Here is a 17,904-nt window from a genome sequence, read left to right as displayed (position 1 = left end):
TATCATTGTACTGGAGGCACAAAGTGATAGAATCAAATAAGAAGGAAAAATTACAGGTATAAAAACTATAGCTGTTTGCAGAAGATACTACTGTAAATCTGTAGAACACAAGAGTGTCACCTGAAATACTATTGAAACTGAAAAAGTTCAATAATGTATCATTAAAAGAAATAAATAGCTTTCATATAAAACAATAATTAGTTAGGGTAATGGAAAAACATTCCATGTTTAATGGTAACAAAAGAAGCAAAATACTTAGGAATAAACTTCATAAGAATAACAAAAACTCTATAAAGACAACATTAAAATCACTTCTGAAAAGCATGTACCACACGTGTGCACACAGACACGCATATGCACATTGAGACACACACACCCACACATACCCACACACTTGAACAAATGTGAGACTCATCAATTCTTAGATTGCTAAGTACCATAAAGACATCAATTTTCACTATTTATAAATTTAACATGATCACAACACAAAATAACCCACCGTACTTTTAAAAACTTGAGGTAATTCTAAATCAAGAAAGAAGAGCTGAAAAATTCTGGAAAAAAAAAATAGAGCAATGGGGAAGGTTGTCCTATCAGATATTAAATATGTTATAACGACTCAGTAATATCAACAACATGGTACCAATCATGAATAAGCAGACAGATCAATGGGGCAGACTAAAAAGTCCAAAAATAAACCTCAGTATATGGAAATTTAATGTGTAGGAAATCAGTGAAGGATGCCTGTACTGCTCAGTAAGTGGTATTGGAATAAATCATAAAATCGTGGCCAAATAGAAACAGGTAAACTTACATTATACCTCATGGCGAATACCAGGATGAATTCCAAAATGGATCAAAATTTCTATGTAAAAAGATTAGTGTATAACTTTTTTTTTAAAACTAATGGTAAGGTTGTTATGAATAAAGTGCTGTGTTAGTAAATATACCTCGCCACTTCATTTTTAATAGTTACATAGTACTCCATTCAACAAACTATCATCATTTGTTTAACTAAACTTCTATTTATGGAAGTCTAGGCTCTTTGCAATTTTTTTTTTTTTTTTTACTTTTATAAGCAAAGCTGAAATGACCATTTAATGGTGTAGTGGGGATTATTTCCCAGAAGAGCAAAGCAAATTTCTCCAAATTGAAGGTCAGTTATTATGTTTCCTATAGCTGCTGTAACAAATTACCACAAATTTAGTGCCCCCAAACAAAAGGAATTTACTCTTTCACAGTTCTGGAGGCCAGAGGTCCGAAATCAGTATTACTGGACTGAAATCAAGGTGTCAGCAAAACTACACCCCTCTCTCCTCCCCTCTCCCACCAGCTCTAGCTTTTTCTCTTCCTTCTCCAGTTTCCAATGGCTTCTGGCATTCCTTAACTTGTGACTATCCTATTCCAATTTCTGCCTTTGAAACTATGTGGCCTTCTCTGTAGTCAAATCTTCCTCTGCCTCCTTATAAAATTACTATGTTCAGGGACCATCTGGATAATCCAGGATAATCTCTCAATCTCAAAATCCTTAATAACATCTGCAGAATCCTTTTTTTTCCCCCATTAGAGGTAGTAGTCACTGATTTTAGGGATTAGAATTTGCAATTTTGGAGGGTGGGGTGAGCATGGGCTTTTTCCAGCTATTCCTGTTCTTGAAAACTTGTAGATTGTTCCAACTCTGGAGAAATTTTTTATCGATGTAAATCTCTATGCAGATGCTAAGCTCTTGCTGAATTAGCAGGCTCCTTCTTACTCCTCATTCTTCTCCCTCTTTCCAGATCATTGCCCCAAACTTCCCCAGTTCCTATTCATCTAGGATGCCAGGCAGCTAGAGGATCCCTTAATCCTACTCCTAGACACCTGCTCATTCCCTAAGGGCTATATTCCCAAGGGCTCATCCTAATGGCTGGTTATCTCTTCCCTAAGGGGATTTCTTTTTGGCTTAGACAAGTTTTTCTGTCAGCTTTGCTGGTATGCAGCTATTCGTGTCATAATCACCACCTTCCTAAATGCTCCATGCCAGTGCTCCTTCTCCCTCGCATGTTTATCTTGCAGTTTCTGGTTAAGCAACTATATTATCTGCAGTAACAATAGCATTATCACCCCTTTCCCAACAAATGCATTTCAGGTCTTGGCAATTTTAACAGAAAGGAAAAACAAAAACTTTTTGCAAATCATGTGCCCCTGGAAAAGTCCCAAGTCCCTGACTTTGTTTTTTATGCTGGGCAATCCTTATCTACTTATTATTTGTGCCTTTTTTTGGGGGGAGGGGCTCAGCAAAGGGCCAAAAACCAGGGAACTCCCCGGAGACCCTTGACAACTGAACACCCAGCCCTAGAGTAGCTTGTGGAAATAAGCAAGTGGGAAATTCGACAGCCCACCTCCCGTTATGGTAAGAGTGTAGAACAAGCCCATGTCGCCTTGCTTTTCTGTGCAAACTCTTCCAGCATCTGCATAGAAACTTCCTTTATTTCATTTCTGGATTCCATGTGCTCCAGCATACTGGAGAAGGGACGTGCATGAAACCAACAGGGACTCAGCACCTGGATCTTCCATGGGCAGAGAAATGATTTGTCCAAATTCTGTAATCTGGTTCAGTTTTAGTTTAGTGAACTGGGCCCAATAAAGTCATGTCCAATGTTGCTATGAGACAGTGGATTTATACCTAGCACCATTCCTGACAGGCAGCATTTCAGCTTGGCCTCCCTTTCATACTCATGCTCAAACTCGTGCCTTGCTTTTCACTCTGTATTTTCCCCCATGAAATCCAAGTTCTCCCCTTAGACTATGCTTATACTTAGTCAGCTACCATATGGTTTAATAATTAAAGTAATTGATCTTTTTCTTTATTAAGCCAGATAATATGCTAAGTGCCTTACATGAATTTTCTCATTTAATCTATCTTTTCCTTAAAAAAAAAAACATCGTGGAAACAATTGAAGCCTCATTTGCATTCCTTTCCAATCTCATCCCTCTCCCTCAAACACAAATTTGAAGTTGATGAGGATCTTTTCGGTTCGTTTTTTTTTTTTTAAATACTTTTGCTACATTTCTATGGACAATATGTAGTAGAAAATAGTGTTGTTTTCTGTGTTTTAAAATTTTACCTAAGTGGTACTACATTGTACCCAAATGGTATTATATCTGTGTTATATTTCCTTCTCCAACCTGATTTTTGGAATCAACAGTATATTTTAGAAATATATCCATGTAGCTCTAGTTCATGAATTTTAACTAGTACCATAGCTTATGGAATAAAAACCACTACTATTTATCTTTACATTCCTCTATTAATGGACAATTAGTTTCTTTTCAGATTTACAAGCAATTTTGCAATGACTATTCTTGTGTATGTCTCCTTTGTTCCCAAATATTTGTTAAGACGTATCCCTAACAGACAAACTATTTGGCACGCTTTTAAGGCTGTCATTCTCTCCAATCAAATTTTACTCCATCTCCACCACCATCATTTCTAGCTTTACCAGCTGCATATGAGAATGTCCATTTGTCCAAATCATAACTGAGATTATATATTTTTATTCATTTAAATTTTTGCTGATCTAATGAAAACAAAACAGGAGTTCCCATTGTTGTGCAGGGAAAATGAATCTGACTAATATCCATGAGGATTTGGGTTTGATCCCTGGCCTCATTCACTGGGTTAAAGGATCCAGAGTTGCTGTGAGCTGTGGTGTAGGTGGCAGACACAGCTTGGATCCCACGTTGCTGTGGCTGTGGCATAGGCTGGCAGCTGTAGTTCTGAGTCAACCCCTAGCCTGGGAACTTCCATGTGCCTTGGGTGCCCCTAAAAACAAACAAACAAACAAACAAAAAACCCAAAAAAACCCCACCAAAAACCCAAAACAAAACCAAAAAACCATCATTTTATACTTTTTATTTTCATATCTTTGATGCGTAGTGAGACCAAATATCTTTTCATGTACTCATTGGCCATTCGTAGTTTTTGTTTGAGTTGCCTATTCTTTATTTTCCATGTATTTTATAAATATGTTGCTTAATTTGCTGTTAATCTGGTTTTGTGTGGATTTTTACTCTGCAAAACTTTTAACTCTTTATCTAGTTGAGTAGCTAAATCTATCAACATTTTCAACTGAATCCTTAACATTTTTTTAGTTATTATGTTTAATTAAATTCCACAGTTATACCTGCTGTGTGAAAGACACTGTGGGTTACAAATAATAGTCATTTATGGCTTCAGGGGGAATTTATAATTTAGTTGTGGGACAAGATACTCAATAAAATTATAGGCAATAATATAAACCATCTATGATGAGTGTCAAATACTTGGCACAAAAATTAGGTGATTTCACTTTGACTGACAGGAAGCTGGCCGTAAAAGGCACAAATAAATGCTGAATCACAGTGACTAGTTCAGCTTCGGTGACTCGTGGAAATACAGAATATTAGGGCTGGAATAGTCTTAAAAGCCATCTAGTCTAATCCTTCCATTTAAAATAAAAATACATCTTTCAGCATTGACTGAATTCCCACCAAAATGTCCTGCCAGCAGACCCAGCAGGAGCACCAGTCCCAACCCAGAGTACCCCAAACCATGCCCTCCCTAGGCTCTTCCTGCTGTGGGCCTGTCTCTGAGAGCAGCTGTCACACAAGCCATCACAGCCCCCACAGACCCCAGAGATGCCACATCAGAGCCCTGACTACTGTGAGTATCCGTCCTCGGGCTCTCTGGCTGCCGGCCCAGATCTGGGCTCTCTCCAAAAGACTCCTCCTCCAGAGGAGCAGGGTTGCAGAGACAGATTGGAGGGCCAAGGAGCTGCCCCAGCCCAGTGCTTCCCTGCCCTCATTCTCTTTGCTCTACTGCATGGGGCTGACAAGTCTTGTGTTGATGGAGCGACTTTTCTAAGCCAAATGTTCTCTTTGACCTGAAAATTCAGTATTGTGTATCCTCACTTCTTCCTTCTTAATATCTTACAACTCATATGACATCCTTGTCATTGTCAGATCATTTGTGCATCATACAATTGTTTACCCACCTTCCAAAGCCCAGGCACCCCAGGATATCTCTCTTTAAGGTAATAGCGAAGCATAATTAAGGGTTGGGATGGATCGGCACCTCTAAGGATACCTTCTTCTTCTTCCCCTTCTTCTTCTTCTTCCCGCTTCCCCTCCTCTTCTTTTTTCTTTTTCTTTTATTCTTCTTCCCCTTTCTCCCCCTCCTCCTTCCTTTCTTCCTCCTCCCCCCTCTGTCCTTCCCCCTCCTCCTCCCTCCTCCTCCTCTTGCTTCTTCTTGTTTTGAATTAATTATAGACTCACATTGTAATAATAGCACAGAATGGTCCCACATACCTATCACCCAGATTTCACCGATGATGCCTTCCTACATAATAATACATTATGAAGCAAGGAAATTGATTGCCTCGAAGCCATCAACTAGACTACAGATCTTACCATATTTTAGAGTTGTTACGTGCAGTCATCTTTGGTATGTCATTTTGGTAAATAACTTTTGGTATTATTTGTGTATAATTCTATGAGATCACGTGTGCAGTTTGGTATTCCAGAACTGTTCCATCCCACAAAGGAACCACCTGTATTCCCCTTTGTAGTCACACCCTCCTTCTCTTTTCTGTTCACTGGCAACCACCTCAAAAATGTAGTATCAATGGAATCACACAGTGTGTGTGACCTTTTGAGACTGGCTATTTTTTACTCAGAATAATGCCTTTGAGATTTCTCCACATTGTTGCATATGTCAACACTCTGTTCCTTTTTATTGCTGCATAGTATTCTGTGGTCTGGATGCACCACAGATTGTATTACCACTCATCTGTTGAAGGACATTGAATTGGCTCCAGGTTCTAGACAGGTCAATCAAGGTGTTCAAGTGACAAACCTGATTTAATAAGTTAAATGCATAACAGTCATATGGATATTTTATAAATGAGCCTTTTTAATCTTTATTCATTGAAAAAGGGGAGTCCTTTGTCCATTTCCAGGGGAGTTTGTTCCTACCTGCTTTAGGGGTTTTTGTAAAGGGAGGTCTAGGCATGTGATCATTCCCAGGCCATCCTTCTGATTTCTATCAATGATTGTCAGGCCTATATTTGAGAAGACCAAGGCTGGTCCTCTGCAACTGGAAGTTACCTTTCCAAAAATTCTAGCTATTAAAACTTGTCATCTACTATGCGGATTCTCATCTTGGGGCCTTTGTACATTTTCATGTGGTTTTACTGCCTTCCATTTATCTCTTGAACATGGTGATCTTCATTGATTTTTCCTTGTTTGTTGACTACTCCTTCCATGAGAGCTGGACCTCGCTTCACTCTCTGCTGTCCCCCCAGTTTATAGCTTCTGGGCCAGTTATAAAGCTGGTGTATAATTAGTGTTTCCAAATGAATGTGTGAATGAATTGTCTTCAATTCCTAAAAGAGACTTTTTTCTAAAATCCAAAAGACTCTTTACTTATAGTAAAGAGTAAAGACCACCAAATAGGTAGAGGAAAAGGGAACCATCCCAGGGCCTGAATTTAGAAAGTCTGACTTGGAATCTCATCCCTACCCCTTTCTGGCTCAGAATTTTATTTTATTTTATTTTATTTTATTTTATTTTATTTTATTTTATTTTATTTTATTTTATTTTATTTTATTTTATTTTATTTTATTTTTATTTTTTTCTTTCTCCTTTCCTGCTTTTCAGACCTGAGGCACATGGAGGTTCCCAGGCCAGGGGTCCAATCGGAGCTATAGCCGCCAGCCACAGCAACACCAGATCCGAGCCGCGTCCGTGACCTCCAACACAGCTTATGGCAACACAGCTTACGGATCCTTAACCCACTGAGCAAAGCCAGGGATCAACATCCTGGTTCCTTGTCAGATCTGTCTCCGCTGTGCCACAAGAGGAACTGCTAGCTCTACATTTTAAACAAAGGATTTAACTTCTCTGCCAAAGTCTTATCATTTGCAACAGAAAACATTGTCTTCACATGATAATTGTGAAGCTCGTGTAAGACAATTTTGCTAATGTTCTTCGAAAGACACTAAATAAATCTAAGGGATTTTCCCCATTGTCACGGTTATTATCTCCTCCTCTCTCCTTTTCTCCTTCCCTCCTCTCTCCTCCATTCTCATTCTCATCATCACCACCATCAGTACCATCTACATCCTTGGGTGAATAAAAGCATCCAGGCAACTGCGAATAGGAAATTGTGGCATTCTGTGACATTCCATCCACTAGAGGGCAACAGTTCCTACCAGCTCAGTCCAATGTCTTTTATTAAACATCAGGTTGAATTGCAATAATGGCAACTTAAGATCATTAATACTTATTTATTATTAAAGGAAACACACATGTCCCTCCTAATAATTTTTTCCATTCAGCAGTCTCCAGTTATTCTTGTTTGGTACATAATCTTCCAGCTCAAGCTTCTTCTGGAAATGTATGGCTGCCTTAAAATTTGTCTTTGAAAAAAATTAAGAATTTGTATTCTCTTTCTTTTTCTTAGCTTGGCTGGGTAAAATTATGAAAAAATCATGGCTCAGGACTGATGACGTAGGCATGCTTCTCTTTGGAATATTTATGTCTTGGCATTGCTGCTGTAAGGTAAAGTAATTGCTATAAGTTATTGGAGAATTCTCCCACTCCTCAGGTGGGAATTCTCCCACTATATTCTCTGTTGGCTGCACTGTCACTATATGTATTCCATACCAGGACTGGTGGAGAGCGTTCTCCACCAAGAAACTGATCTTCTGAGTCCACGTGGTAGGGTCTAGGAATTCCCTCTGATGATTCTGATTGGTAGTTAGGTCAGCGGTGCAGGGATAGAGAGGCTAGGAAGTCTCTAGTGGGGCTTCATCGCAGATTATGAGTGCAGGGGGATCTTTGATATCTTGCTTTAACCTGCTGCCAGGGAAACCACACTAGAATAAACTGGTGCAACCACTTCCAAAGAAACAGAGAGAGAGAGAGAGAGAGAGAGAGAAAGAGACACACAGGCAGCCCAGTTCTTTCCAGTTAATGAGAACCAGAGAGGATATCAAACATTAGCAGATGCTTATTCATTCTGGAGAGGACCGTGTTTGTTCCATCATTGGTGGTTGAGCAATCCTGGGATACCTCTAGATGGACATCTATTAACTTTCATATCATACCATCATCTTTTATTAAGGAAGGCACCAAGGTATTTAAACCAGGTGGTTTTTACATTTGAGTGTCATTTATTCGTTCATTCATTCATTTGTTCATCTAATGCCAGTGGAAGGCCTACTATATGCCAGGAATTGGAGATTCAAAATGAAGTAAGATCAGGACCCTTCCCAGTCTCTCCCAGGACTGATGTAAACCAGTAATGACCCCCAGAGGAATACGTGCTGTAACTGAGCTAAGGGTGCAGGGCCATGAGAGCCCAGTGGAGATGGCGATTAGCTCTGTCTGTGGGTGACCAGTAAGGAGGTGGTGTTGGAGCTTCGTCTATGTGCTATGGGATATGGTAAGGAGGTGGTGGTGGAGCTTTGTCTATGTGCTATGGGATATGTTCCAGAAGGCAAAATTTTCATCTTGTTTCCCCTCCTAAGCAAACCTTGGTTCATATCTGTAGGAATGCTGGGTGAGAAAGATGCAGTCCGTTTTTATTGTTATCACTTCCCCTCCAAGCACCCCCAGCCCTGCCTGGTCTAAGTTGTGATTAGATTTGACAGTAGTGAATTGGCGTGTGCTGGCACAAACTTCCTTAGAGTCCAGGGTGGGAAGCCAGATCTTGAGTCTGGGGTGCTGTTGGGAAAATGCCAGCTTCTTCCATCATTCCTGTTATTTGGCCAAGGAGAGGAGTGAATGGAACTTGATTTCCTTTGGTAGGCACCACATTAACATTTTCCCAAGACAGGGCATCTGCTATGACTGATTTGGGGCCTCCGAGAAAAAGCACTGACTCAGGGAGAGGACGCTGAGGGCTCTGGATGGGGGAAAAGGCCCTGCCCAGGAGAAAACTCCGACCTTTCCCATGATGCCTTACATGACCATGGGTAATTTATTCTTCCTTCTTGGGAACCACACCCCTCTGTATATTAATTTGGTCATTTGCCAAGCATTGGCTTCTCGAAGTTGGAGCTTCAAGATACCTTTAAGATAAATTTGATGGCAGAAGCCTGGCTTTCTAGCACCTCTGGAGCTCTGAGCCCTGGTCTTGGGAGTATGGCTATTGAGCAGCTCCCCTAGGCAGTGTGAGACCTGACACCCAGCAGAGTGCCCAGAGCCACACACCCTCCAAGCTGTGACCAAGCCAGGGGCAGAGCCCAGCCCAGGGGACAGCCCAGCCCACACTGCCGGCCTAGGAACATTTCAGAGCTGGCTCGCTCTGGCTCTGGCTGTGGTGTGGCCAGCTGGGACACTGAACCATTTGCTTGTTCTGTCGGCAGCCCTGAAGAACTGGAGCCCTTCCCCTGTGGGTGAAGTCTAAATTTAGTCCCAAGGAAGCTGCTTTCCCATTTTGCTGGAGAAAAGCTCTTTTCACTGGACTGGGCCTCGGCTTTGATTAAGTGGGAGGACCCACATCTGGGAATACATAAACTTTATTGTCCTTGGATGACAAAACGGTTTCCTTGCCTACTGGTTTTCCGCCTTTTTAGTCTGGACTGTGTTCGACTCTGCTTATGACTGTGTTGGCCAGGGCAAGTCATTTCACTGTGGTCTGGGCTCCCCTGATCTGCGCCGAGACTGGAGTTCACACCTGGGGACGTTGTCTTGTCCCCACTTCACCTCCCAAGGCCCAGCTCTGTGTGTGAAGAACGCAACAGAGAGCAGGAAGCTGGGTCTCTTGCATAATCCTGAGGGGATTGTGAGGCCCAGGTTTGACTTCTTGGATCAGATCCTGGGATTTCAGGAGGCTCGAAAGGCTCCAGAGTTCAAGGTTTCAGGGGCTACCCTGGCCCACCCTAGAGTGAACATGAGACCCTCTTTGTGGACAGACACTCTAAGGGATGTCTCTGGGCAAAGAAAGACTTTTAGGGCTTCTGATCCCCATCCTAGAATCCCTCTGCCATTTGCATCTCAACTGAACATTCCTTTAATAAGTTACCTCCCCTAGTTCCAGTCAAGAGTCCTTTTTAATACATGTTTCCTTTTGCGTCCAATGATACAAGCTCTGGCAAACGCTGCAATGTCCGAATGTCTGAAATGTAGGGCAGAGAGCACTGGACTTGTATTCAGAGAGGACTGGGGTGCTGGGTGGTCTGGTTTTACTGCTTATTCACTGTATGACATTGGGCAAGGTACCTTCTCCAAACCTCTGTTTTCTTGTCTGGAAAATGGCAATACTAAGATTGTACTCATAGCTGTGTTGTCAGCAGCAAGTGGAATGATGTTATATAGTTTTCAAAATCTCTTTGTAAGGGTAGATTGCCTTCTTCACTAAGTGATGTGGGCTGGTAGCAAATGTTTACTTGAATTTGATTGGTTCCCATACAACGCCCTTTCCTCAGCCCATGGGGATCTCTTTTCTCTCACAGAACCCCCTAAAGGACACCAGGGGCTCATAGATCAAGGGAACCCTGCTCCGTTTAGACCCTTCTGCTCTACTGTTGCTTCATCTCCTGAATCTCATTTTGTTTTCTCGCAGAAGGGAGGCGAAGAGGTCTTTGATTGATTTGGTAGCTATTTTGCCAAATGCCCATAAGCAGATTATATCTGGTCTGTCTTTATCTCAGTTTCTTGATCTGTAGAATGGATACACAAGTACCCACAAGCAGCCCTTGAGAAATGACTCAGAGAGAACTCAGAGAGGAAAACTATAGTAATTTCAATGCTGGGGTCAACATCCAACTCCGGCATATTTTCTCATCAGAACCCATATTCGGCGATATTTCCAGGCAATTCTACACAGCATTCAGCATTTAGTACTGGAAAAAGCTTCTTCATTTAACAATAATTGATAGAACAGAGAGAAATTAGACTAAGTCTTAAAGAAACTAGACACTGGGTAAAGAAGAATCAGAAAGATACCCTCTTGCTGTAATTTTCCAGGATGCCTGAACAGTCCCCAGAGGTTGTCAGTGTGGAAAGGGCTCGGGAACAATTTACAAGATGGTAAATCATTGTTGGAGGGGTGATAGAGTCTCTGGAATTTATCTGCATGGCTGACGTCACCTTCTCAGCACAGGGAGCCACACTGTCTCGATGTCTGTGGCCCCTTTCTGGAATTGCTTCCCAGTAGTTAATCCCAAGTGACCCTTCAGGCCACTTACCTGTCAGAAATTGTTGGTTTGCAGTGAGAAGTGGTCCTTTCTGGGTCCCTGAAGTTGGCAAAGAAGCTTTTCCTTCCATCCGAAATGGAAGGGAAATTAATGGCTTCTCTGGACTGAGGCCTTTCCCCTGCAGACCCATGTCTGGGCTCTCCGAGCCTCATATTTTAAATCTTTGCCTCTTTGCCTCCGCAAGTTGTAACACTGTCACCCTCACCAGCTGAGGCCATCCATAGGTGCTCAGCATGATTTTCTACCCCAGGGTGGAGGATTAGAATGTGGCTTCCAGTAGACTGGGCAATACCCAGCAATCATGCTGAGACCCTGGCTTTGTCATGGGTGACAATGTCACATCTTTCCTAAGCTTTAGTTATTGCAAAATGGTGTTCATTTTAATTTAGACATTGGGAGGATATGGCAATGGGTCCAGAGAACCAAGGGGGCAAGGAAGAAAGGGGGGAAAATTAACATTTATTGAGTCCCACTCTGCTCCAGGCACTGCGCTTAAATATTTTAATGTGCATAACCACATTTAGCTCTTAAAGAACTCCCCAGGCTAGGATATTACAAATCTCACATTACAGATCTGGAAACTAAGGTTTGGAGAGCTAAAAATGAAATGAAGAGTTATATGACTTTTCTTGATTCTCTGGGAGGTTGGCTTCACAGTGTAGGTGATGTCATCCTATGCGGGAAGATTAGAACAATGATCCCAATGTCACAGTAAACGGGACCCCCTGAAACCCCGTTTGATAGACCCCATCCCCTCAGAGGCCAACGTGAAGCAGCCCAACAGAAAAACCCAACATGCTTCTAGGCCAACAACTCTCTCCTTCTCCAAGAGGACAATTGGGACAGTCAAACCTTGTCATTCCTCACTTCTAGGACAGGGTGACCTTCAGATGAGCTGCTCCCAAGAAAGCTCTACAGATCCCCCGTACCGGGTGCCAGCAGTGTTCCAAATCTTTACGCTGCCCAGACCGGCCTTGGGAAATAGGCTTCGCTATCCAGCTGGCGAGACCCTGCGTGAGTCATCTGGCCGCCCTCCGGCCCGCTGCCTTTGCCGCGAGCACAGTGCCCTAAAGGCATGGCAGGGGCTGGCTCCTGACCTTGGGCTGCCGGTGCCCAGTCCTGAGAGGGAGCGTCCTGGAGGCAGTGAACTCAGCGGGCCCTCCGTGCCCGCCTTCCCTGCCTGCAGCGCCATCCCCCGTGACAGAGGCTGTGCAAGACGATTCCTGGCTCCAGAGGCTCTGCGGCTGAGCTGAGACAGGAGGGGTCTGCAGGCCCCCTTCAGTCCGAGACTGCAAAGCTGCTTATCCCCCACAGACAGAGGGCCCCTGGGTGTGCCGTGGGGAGCGGCGGCCGCCGGCTGTCCCCTGGAAAGGTCTGCGCCCTCTGACCCGGTGCTGACCTTCACTCTGGCGGCCGCCCCGCCCCTGCCCTGAGCTCCTGGTCGGAGAGGGGGACGGTGACGCCATGGCACTTTGCGGAGGGCCCAAGCGTGTTTTGACAAATTCCAAGGAACATCAAAGGGCAGAACAACAGCCAATGCATCACAGTCTGTCCCAGGACCCCACCCCTGATTATCACATTAAATCAGCGACGGGCACCTTTCAGCCCGAGCTCAGAGGACACCTCCTGGAACTCAGACTTGCTGCTCCCAGCCGTAAACAAATATGGCAATGGTTATATTTAAAATCTGTGCTCTCTCTTCCACATTCAGCAGCTGAGCGTTGCGTCACACACACACACACACACACACACACACACACAGAAAAAGAAGAGTTTTGCTGAAGAACAGATAATTGGGATTAAATAGCCCAGGAGAGTAGAAGGCAGAGTTGGGTTTTAACGCTAGCTCTGCCACTTACCAGCTTGAGATCTTTCGAAAATTAGTTAACACTGCTGGGCCTTGGTTTCCCTGGAGTGGAATAAGGACAATAACACCTCTATTTCCAAAGGCGTATGAGCTTAGTTAGTAGAGCAGTTCAACAGCTGTTCTTGCCTGAGAATCACGGACAGTGCTTACTGTCACGATGTTTTGCATTAATTTCTTGTGAGATTATTGTGTATAACTTTTTGGATGTAAGAGAGAGAACATGTTCTTTTCCACTAGAGATTGGCTGAGAAGCACTTGTGAGTGAAGGGGACGTAGGCCACTCAGAGCTTGAGTTTCAGGTTATGAAGGAAATACTTGCTGGGTTGGTATTTCCCTGGGTAAATTCTCACCAGGGGTGGGAGCGGAAGTTAACTTCAGAAAGAGCTTCTGCTGATCTTTAGAACCGTTTCTGCCAAACTCTGTAGCATCCAAAGAAAGCAGCGTTATCTGCCAGAACGTCCCAGAAAGAACAACAAGCATGCAAATTCTATGCCACATGATCAGGCATAAGAAATGTCACATTTCTTTTATTACTTTAAATTAAATTTGATATGCTATTGTAGCCATCCTGCCAGCGTGGTGGGAGAGTCAGTCCCAGGACTTCCTGGAATATGCCCTGTTCCTCCCAGTTCCTGGGAACGTCCACCCAGAGTATTCAGGTGGAGCCCTCTGGTCTGTGGTCCACCTGGGTGACCACTGGTCTATTCATTTGCCGGGTCCTCATCGTCCTTGGAGACTGGTGGCTCTATGATCGTTTGGCAAAGCTTTGGTTGTTATTTCTTCCTGAGGTCCTGCCATCTCCCCAAAGGGCTTCCAGGGAGGTGGGACCTCTGTACCTGGGGACACAAGTCTCTATCTCTCTCTGGTCCCTAGAGAAAGCCCTAGAAGTCTTTGCAGTTTCCCTTCTCTAATAGGAATGTCTCGTTCTTCATCTTTTGGAGAAGATAACCAGTAATCTCCTTGCATAGAGCCTTTAGGAACACAGTGATGGCCTGATTTCCAGGCATGGAGGAAAGATAGCTTATCTAGGTCAGCTAGAATTAACCAATTCTGTGACTTGAGATGGGTAAGGAGATAGGACTGGAGAATTTGGGGACTTAATGAGGAAAATGCAGGAGGGAGATTTAGAGAATCGTATATGAAACTGGATAAGATTCTGGCCTTTCTAAAATACCTGTTGCTTCATTTCCTCGCACTTCTACCTGTGCACAGGAGTCAAGTGGGGAGGAAGTGCTGGGAGGGAATCAGAAGAAGAGAGTTGCTTCGTGGAGTCCCAGAACCAGTGGGAGGGACTGCCTGCCAATGGCATCAATCTGTTAATTCAGAAGATGTTTGCTGGGAGATGATCTGATGTGCCTGTCACAGCCACTCTGCAGGCTAGGTGGGACAGTCATTAACCTCTCTTTCCAGAAAAGGAAACTGAGGTTCAGATGATTTCAAAGGCTTGCAGTTGCAGAGCTGAGAAGCCCAGCAGGAGAGGCATCCAAATCTCTTGAATTTTTCTTCAAGACTCCCCAGTTTCTTTGGCTTGTGGTGTTTAGGCTCCAGCAACATTCATCCATGACTTGGGATGTGTGCCTTTTGCCAGGGGTCTGGCATTCTGGAAGCTTGCCGGTAGATTTTGTCTAACTCTTACTCTTAAACTATTCTTTGCTACTTTCAGGAAGTCAGGCTAAGAGCATTTCTTATGAGAATGTGCTCTGGACTTTGATTCTTATCTGAAGGGTCCCCGAAGTCTAGGTTATGGCAAGTTTAAGAGCATGGTGCTAATTCTTCAAGCATTCAGTTGGACTACCTTAGTGAGGGGAGTAATTTTATAAAACGATTAATTGAAATCTCTAAGAAGAATTGCAGGAAATGTATTTCTGACTATTTAGAAGTGACTCACTATGGGACTATTTGAAAACTATATATTATTTTTATCAGTAAATAGAATTGCCTATAGTCAATGTTATCTCGTCACATCCAGGGATTCTAAGATCCGGTTACCCATTTCCCTCAAAACAACTGACAGCAAATCTGGGGAAGAGAGGGCCCACCAGTCTGTGCAAGTCTAAACCTCCCCTACACCCCTCTGCAAACTGATAACACCACACCCTCCCTGCAAAATAACAGAGGGAAGATAAGATGGAAATTTTTCATTCCAGTTCTCAATAATTTCCACAGCCTGTGAGATATCAGGATCGGAAGAGGTTCCATAACCAGAAAACCTTGGCTGGAATTTCAGTGTTTGGAAGCAAAAAAAGGAAAATTAAGGAGGGCCTCAGATAGCTTTGCTTGGGGGGCTTTGTTAGGATTGGGGCTTGTGAATATTCAAATTTTAACGGAGGGTGACTAAGAGTTTGTATTCTTTAGTCATTTCCCAATTTAACATCAGACCATATAAAGCTTTTTTTAATAGAAAGTACCTAACCCACTTTTCATTAGTTTCATGGGGAATGTGGCCTCACCAATTCGAAGCAGGATATTTCAACCCTAGCCGTGTCAGCCAGCCTCTCTCAAACATAGGTATTCACTGAATGAGACACTCTGGTCCATAAACAGTCCAGCACAGCTGAACTGTGCTCTTCCAAGATAACCACCTCAGAGCAGGCTTCCAGTTGGAGAGTGATGGGCCAGTCCAGGCAGCTTTCAGGGCTTGCTGCATTGGGGGGCGGGGGATGCTCCAGGTACTTCTCTCCCAAACAGTCCCTGGGTTTGACACTTCCTGAGAAAGCCAGGCTTTCCAGTTGTGTGCCTCCACTCTGGAGTGTAGCTCTTCCTGTCGGGAAGATGAGAGTCCTTATGGGAAGGCTAGCACTTGCAAGGGAGAAAGATTTGAACATCAGTGGGGAGGATATAAGCATCACTGGCAAGGGAGGTGGCAGGCACATAACCCTGGTGGGTGAGCTAGGTGTCCCTGAGGCCAGATGATGTCTGCCTGGAGCAGAGCAGGGGTGGGGGGGTGGGAGGGAGGAGATAAAGGCGTTTAGAAAAGAGTCTGTGGGAGGGGGGTAGCGGGGTGAGAAGCAGCCCAGAGTTTTCAACCCCGGCCTTTGGAACCTGGGACATAGCCTCCTGGTCTTTATCATTCCAAGCGTGGTTCAGCGATGAGCAGCCCACTTGACACCTGAGAGCTTGTTAGAAATTCAGAATTCCAGGGCCCACTTCAAACCTATGAACTCCAAGTATCTTCATTCAAGTACAGATCTCGGCTAAGAGTAAGCAAGAAAGATTTTGCAGCTGGGAGGAATGGGATGGGCCCAATGTTTGGGAACAAGCCCCCGGGGATGGTGAGAGAACACCCACCAAGGAGCCCTCGGCCAGAGTCCAGGTGTGGCAGGGAGAGTGAGGAGGAGTCAGAGGGGGGTCTTTGACCACAGCAGCAACCACACCTGAGGCAGGCCTCCCCCGAGGGGCCTCTCCCTCAGGCGGAGGGCAGCGCAGACCCTGCACAGCATTGGGTGGGATACTGTGTCCCTGAGGGGGACACCCCCGGGATCTGTGCTTTTAAAGTCAGGTTTCATTGCCCTGGCTGATCCTGTGCCCACCCGGGAGCCAGGAGCTGGGATAGCCCTGGGGGCGGCCCGCGCCCTGCGGCCACACAAACACGCAGCTCTGACGGAGCCGGAGCTTCTGTGAAAGGCATTGCGGAAGTTTCCTGCGGCTGCAACAAATTGTTAGGGTCTGCCCCACAGCGCCACTGTGACCTGCGCTTCTCAATCTTAGAGCAGCCTGCTCCTGAAACCGGAGACTCCCAGAGCCCCACGGTCGGGCTTCCCGAGGGGAGAGGAGGACTGACCCCTCCTCTGTCTACGCAGCCCTGTCCAGTGGCCCATAGACTGGGGGTCCTGTGACTCTGGCCCCGAGCAGGAGGTGTCTATTGCTTACACAGGGATGGTTAAGAATAAGAGAGGCAGTGATGTAAGTCTGGGGTCCAGTTAAGCCTTTACCTGCAGGCAGAAAGAGAGGCTGAGTGGCCAGGCGAGAACTCTTTCAATTGGAAGAGTCTAAGGAAGAGGCATGAAATTAGTTGTCAGTGAAGTCCTGCCTTTAAAAATTGCTGCTGTGTGCCTTTGGCCAGCTTGTGAACCTCTCTGAGGCTCAGCCTTTTCTTTAAAAGGAGATAATAGTCACTGCTCAAAGGCAGTGAGCCCCGAGCATCCCACCTGGCACACAGATGGCTAACCAATGTTCATTTTCCTCCCCTTTCCTTCTCCAGAGTTGCTACCTTTTTCCTGCCTTTCCTTGTGAGCAAACTTCTGAATTAAACAGTCCTGTCTGGTAATTCAGATCATTAGAAGGACGATGTCTTGAGTACAGGACATTTTGAATTTAAAGGCTATAGTTTAGGATAAATGTGATCATTCACTGAAACCAAACCATGTTCTAGAATGGAGTCTGCAGGGTCCTGCTTCGTGAACAGACTGGAGGGTCATTGGTGTGTTAGTTATTTGATAGCAAGTGGATTCTCTTAGGACACAAATATAATTAAAAACAGTTTGGTCTAGTATCTGTGACTTAAACATTGCCTAAGGCGTTCTTTTTTTTTTTTTTTTTGGCTCTTGCTGAGTAAGTTCATACTTTGTGAATTCAAAAGCTAACCTCTGACGCGTCCTACTTATTCTAAATATATTCACAAACCATGAGTTCCTGAAGGTATTTTCTGTTCTCTGCTCTCTGGCAACTGAGAGGGTATCCTTTGTTGTAGAAAACCTTCCGTAAAGTGTTTCTCTAATGCGGACCTTGGGAACACAGACGCCTCCTTGAATGCTCGGACTTACCTTTTCCCAGGACCATAAAAATATCTATTTTTGTTTCCTACCCCAAACA

The 17,904-nt window shown here is 44.3% G+C and overlaps 1 protein-coding gene and 1 pseudogene across 4 annotated transcripts in view; both read left to right on the top strand.

Moving 5' to 3' along the window:
• The window catches only part of BBS9 (Bardet-Biedl syndrome 9), a 728,255-nt gene that overhangs the window by 547,181 nt on the left and 163,170 nt on the right, over positions 1 to 17,904 (top strand). The gene's annotated exons all lie outside the window — the stretch shown is intronic.
• LOC125117326 (uncharacterized) lies at positions 16,338 to 17,498 on the top strand (annotated as a pseudogene).

This window comes from Phacochoerus africanus, chromosome 16, assembly GCF_016906955.1.
Source record: "Phacochoerus africanus isolate WHEZ1 chromosome 16, ROS_Pafr_v1, whole genome shotgun sequence".
Lineage (NCBI taxonomy): Eukaryota > Metazoa > Chordata > Mammalia > Artiodactyla > Suidae > Phacochoerus > Phacochoerus africanus.
Note: the sequence above shows the minus strand (reverse complement) of the source record. Positions and strands in the feature narration are given on the sequence as shown.